The sequence below is a fragment of the Castor canadensis genome, chromosome 11 (genome assembly GCF_047511655.1).
Source record: "Castor canadensis chromosome 11, mCasCan1.hap1v2, whole genome shotgun sequence".
Lineage (NCBI taxonomy): Eukaryota > Metazoa > Chordata > Mammalia > Rodentia > Castoridae > Castor > Castor canadensis.
In genome coordinates this window covers 72,898,140-72,904,139 of record NC_133396.1, presented here as the reverse complement: position 1 = coordinate 72,904,139, position 6,000 = coordinate 72,898,140, and positions in this window count along the sequence as shown.

Here is a 6,000-nt window from a genome sequence, read left to right as displayed (position 1 = left end):
TGTTAACAGCTTTCCCTGCTTGGGTAGTGTGCATACATGAGTCACAGTCCAAAGCCTGGGGGTTCCCAGGTAGAGAGCTGACCTGGGACCAAGATTAGCAAGAAGAATACACAGAACGGACTTATCCTCAAAGGTGGAATGGGAAACTCCTCAAGCTTCAGCCATGTGTACACTAGTCAGCTTCTGGAGTGACTAGAGCAGGGCTGATGTCTTGTTCATAGTTTCCTATTGTCTCCTGGGAAGCAGGGTCCTGTTGGGGGAGGGAGCTAATATTTTGAAGGTGATCTTGTATGGTGAGACTAGGTCAGGGATGCACTCCCATTTGAGGGAAGCTGACTTCACTTGGCTGTGGTGGATCCAGGAACAGTCTCTTCTACCTTAACTGCTGTGGGGGTAGACAAAACATCAAAAGGCCCCTCCAGTGGGGCTTTATGGTTGAACATTCCATTTCTTTACCCAAACAGCATCCCCTGGTTATAAGGACCTGGTTTATATGTGTGGGAGTTGTTAGGCTAAATAAGGAGTCTCTCTCTTACTCAGTCATTGATTTTTGAGAAGGAGTCAACCCAAGGGTCTGTATCTGTTGTCTCAGGGTAAGGTCACCTATTTCCTTAAGGCCCCCTTACAGGCTCTTGACTATAGGAGATAGATCCCCAAAAGAGGAGAGACCCATCTGTTTGTAGGGACTCAACCTAATCCTGAGCAAGGCTATGGGAAGTAATTGATCCCATTGTAGACGGGTCTCCTGGCATAGTTTTCCCAATTGTAATTTTTAGAGTCCTGTTTATGTTTTTCCTGAATTCTGGGGCTTGTAGGCCATGTGTAACATTTAAGTTATTTTTAATCTCTTAGCCATTAACTGTACCACCTCAACAGCAAAGACCAGCCCATTGCCTTACCTAACAGACACAGGTATTCCATATTGAGGAATGATTTTCTTTAATGTGAACCTGGCTACTTTTGGGTCTTTCTTAGTCCAAGTGGGGAAGCCTTTTATCCATCCTGAGAAGGAGTAGACAAACACTAGCAAATATCGGGGATTGTTTCTGGCACACAGATTGTATCTTTCACATACTGTCTTACTTATGCTGGAGAGCTTGGGGACATAAAAACACTGGGCCAATGTGGTCTCAGGTGCGGTTTGCCCTGAGTGAGTTCCTTCAGGGAACTGCTTGACAAATGTGGGAGCCAGTGACTCAGGTATCGCAATGCAGCCATCAATAAACTTCCACCACCTGTCCAGTAGAAAATTTCCTCCTTTAGTCCTAAACCAAGCCTGTTCTTTTGAAGCTTACTGTGGGCTTCATTTAGATAAGGGGCATGGTAACAAGGCATCTGCCAGTGAGGCTGAGGTTTGTCCTCCTGTGAGTGCTGCTCTCTTGGCTTTCCTATCAGCCTTTGAATTTCCCCAAGCACCTGGTGTCTCCCCCTTCTGGTGCCCTCAGCAGTGCACGACTGTTACTCTCTTAGGGGCCCATACAGCTTTTAGTAATTTTAGAATTTTTTGTCCTTATTTAACACTTTTTATCTGAGTTAGAAGTCCTGACTGGCAGTGGTCATGTTTTTAATGACAGCATCCAGAGTCACTGCTGCATATTCAGTAAAATGTGTGTCTTTTCAGACAAAGCTGTTGCCATCCATGAAACACTTAATATCTGGATGAATAATGGGCTGGTTGGTCAAGCCTGGCTGGCTGGGGAACACCTCATCCATAATCTCTAAACAGGCATGCTCCAATGGGCCTGAATTAACCTGTAATAGGGCGGCTGGGTTTAGAGTCTTAACAACCTCTAGCTGGACATGCAAGTTTTTACATAACATGCTTTAATATTTGACCATGCAGGAGTTTGTTAACCAATAATTTTCTTTATATTCCATGAGAGTCAAAACAGAGTGGGGAACTCAGACTGTGAGTTTTGTCTCAAAGTAAATTTGTCTGCTTTAGCTGCCAAGATGGCAGTAGCCACTAGGGCACATGGGTAGGTTGGCCGACCGGGGAAATTGCATCAACTTGCTTTGATAAATAGGCCACCGGGCAGTGCCAGGAACCTAGAAGCTGGGTCAAGACTCCTACAGCTCCCATTCTCTCATGCACATATAGGAAGCAGGGCTTTATCATATCTGTCAGGCCAAGAGCAGGGGCATTTGTGAGTGCCCTCTTAATTTTTTTTAAAGGCCTTTTTTGTTTGTTTGTTTCTCTCCCTATGCCATGGGCTCCTGATATCCCCCTTTTTTGGCTTCATAAAGGGATTTTGCCAAGAGAGAGTTATTGGGGACCCAGATCAGGCAGAAACTTGCAGCTCCTAGAAATTTTTTAGTCTGTATAGTGGAACATAGAGGGGAAGGGGACTCCCCAGGGCCCCCCATTAATTTGTATTTTTCTGGCTTTTTACATTTTTTCCTGTACTAGGAAGCTGCTGCTGTCCTGTCTCCCATAGCCTTATATCCTTTCTCTAGGTGGGGCTCAGTCAAATGGGCCAACTGAGGACTGCATCCTGCCAGCAGTCAATATAAGGAATCATCTTGGTGTTTCAGGCTCCCTTATTACCTCTTCAAAAAACTACTGACTATGATCTTAACTAACAACCCCTCCAAGGGCAATCCTACACCAAAAGCAGGCCAGTTTATTTCACAGAATGTCCAAAGCTTGTAAGGAGTCACTTTGACCCCATAATCTCCATTAAATCCCCTCTTTAAGTTCTAGGAGGGTGTTTTTACTTTGACCTCCTCCTGTTTGCCAATGTCTAGATAGAGACAAAGATAGAAGAGATGAGGGCTGTGGAAAGGAGGTAAGTGATCCTGCTCTCTGGCACACAGGGGAAAACAAATAACACCATTCACTTTGGTTGTCTCCGGTCACTTCCCTTGCAGGGATTTAGGCATCTCTTGAACATAGTGAGTCCATATAAGCCCTGGACCAGATGCTCTGTTAGGGCTCACCTTAGACCATATTAGTTCACCACAGAACCATTGATCAGGACTCCATATTCACTTTGTAACCAAGATGTGTCTCAGGTTCACACTTCCACACAGCACAGTACTTTGGCCCTACTCTCTGAGCCTGAAAGACATGGTTTCAAGCCCCCAAAGGGTGGTTGCTAGTGTGCCTTTGGAGAGTTGATCAGACTCCCCTTCTGCCTCCTGAAGCAGACCTGAATTTGAACCCAGGTTCTTACCAGTCTGATGAGTGAGGCTTCCAGGTTGGTTCCTGAGCCTTTCCATGTTCCTTTGTGCAATTGGAACTTGCCTCCTCTGCTCACTGGGAGAAAGGATCCCTCCCCTGGATCAACACAATCTGGTGGCACCTGACCAGGGCCACCAATGGGCTGGGGACATTAAGCCTCTGACAAGGAGGTGAAAACACTACCCTCCAACTCCCAGACAAACCCCCAAAAATGTTGCGGAAAGGCTCAGACAGAAACTGAGAGGGCACCAAAGCTTTCAGGAAGCAAGTGTATTAAGCAAGTTGGCAGTGACTCAGTGGACTCAAGTCCAAAGCCTGAGCACCAAGAGCAAAGGGGGCTGTCCTTTTATACCACTTAGAGAAGGTTACAGAAATGGGGGGGGGCATAAAGCTCATAAAGTTTGTCCCATACATAATCACATGTTATTTCATTGGCTGTTTTAACCTCTGGGGACTGGTGACTCTTCTCTGGTCTCCAGGTAACATTCCCCAACTCCAGTTTTCCTTTGTTTTACTATAGCACTCATTAATCTCTCTTCCCCCTCCTTGCATTTCTGCCACATGGGCAGAAACTGCTGCTAGAATATGGACTTGCCATTGTTGGACCAGGAGGACTGTAGTTGTCAATATGATGGTTGAAGCAGCCATTGTATCTAAGGGTTAATAGGTATTCTGTAGCCTGAAGTCCATTTTTAAATTTACTTCTGCCTGTCCTATATGTGATGTCTCAAAACATTGCTCAGATTATATTGTTAGGAGTTGTACTTGCCTTTAGCAGATCTGACTCACCACATCAGAATGTTATAGATAGTTTTGAGGCAGTCTAGAATTAGGGAAAGTTTGGGACTGAGACCCCTCTCTGACACACCTTAAGAGCTGCATTATAATTACAATAAATTAGAAAGAATAGGAATTTCCTTTCTCATGGGGAGAACCTGAGAATTAATATACAGGAGTCCACCCTGCTAAATCTGGCTCAAATGTCAAGGGAGTCTGGTAATGGCATGACCAGATCCTCCCCCTGGCTCTAAGGTCATTGGAGCTAAGTAATAAAACACCCTCACCTGGCTCAGGAACTACCCATTCCCTTCCCCACTTATTGATTATTGGATGGAAATTGCCTCCCTTCCCATAGGTTATCATAGGTTTTAAAAGCACATAAAGAGCAGAAACATGCTCTCTCAGCCAGCAGACTCCACCTGGGCCCCACCATCCTTCCCTTTGCATTTTCCTTTCCTAACTTCTAATAAACTCCTTTTACACCCAAGTGTCCTGCCATGGACTCTTCCCTTTGGGATACAAAGAATTTGGAAGTCTTCTGATCATAGAATGCCTGGGTGCTGTTAACAGTTTGGTGAGTTCAAGACAATTCCATGAATCTTGGGTACAATGTCTAAGATTAAGGTTTTGCCTCAGGAGCAGCAAAAGAACCACAAGAGGAGAAAGATAGTAAAGAATGATTTGTTAGGAAAGTGGAACTATGTTTGAGAAGTGAGGTGTGCAGTTCAGGTAGTTTTAAGCATCCTGCTTTATTCTTTGGCCTTCTCTGTTGCAAGGATCTTGTGCTGCACCTGTCTTCAGAACCATACTTCTGGTCGATCCCCAGACTGACAATAGCAATAATCATAACTTTCCAAGCTATCAATTTCTGGCAAAATACCTTTTAGCAGGAACAAATTTGTTTTAGCTTATTCTGTTATTAACTCTGAGTATCTCTGATATCAGTAAGACTGTCCATTCTCAATCTCTCTCTCTCTCTCTCTGTCTCTCTCTCTCTGCCTCTCTGTCTCTTTCTCTCCATCTTTCCCTTTCTCTCTCTGCATAGTTTTATAGTACCTTCTGATGTAATGCATACAATGTACTACACACCATGTATTATTCAAAGCATGATAAACCTATCTCTGAAAAGATTTATCATTTCTATATGATAAAAGCACTCAAAAATCTTCTTGTGCATTATCTATGGTCACCATAACATGCCATAAACCAGAACTTCTTGATTGAACATAACTGGCAAATATGAAGAGCACATACCTTTTAGAAGACTTTTAAAATTTGCAATGCTGGCATTGAAGCCAAGGCCTTGTATATCCTAATCAAGAACCCTAGCAATCACCCACCAACTCCCCTACCCCAGTCCTCGAATGGGCCCTTTCTTTTCTCTTTTCGGTAATACTGAGGTCTGAACTCAGTTCCTCATGTTTGCTAGGCATGCACTCTACCTCTTGAGTCACATCCCTAGCCCTTTTTGTGTTAGTTATGTTTCAGTAGGGTCTGACATTTTTTGCCTGTGGTCAAACTCAGAGAAAAACTCTCCTATCTACAGCCTTCTGCTTAAAAGCTGTGATGACAGGTGTGTGCTACCACTCCCAGCAAACAAGCCTTTCTTAATAGTTAGAGACACTATTTCATATTCCCTTTTATAAACTTCTACACAATTATTTCATATCTCATGTCTATTCTCAATTTCTTATACCTCCTCTCTTCCATATGTACTCTCAGCTATTATTTTCCCTAATTCACTGAGAAAAAAAATGGGCAGTATTAGGGCTTGAAATGAGGACCTTGTGCTTGCTAAGTAGATGCTCTACCATTTGAGACATGCCCCCAAACCTTTTTGCTTTAGTTATTTTTGAGATAGGGTCTTACATTTATGGCTTGGCTGGTCTGGACCACAATCTCTTATTTATGCTTTCTCCATATCTGAGATAACTGGTTATCAGTTATTGGTTGACATGGGGTCTCATAAAATCTTTTTTGCCCAGGCTGGCTTTGAATTGTTTTTCTCCCAATCTCTGCCTCTCAATTAGCTGGGA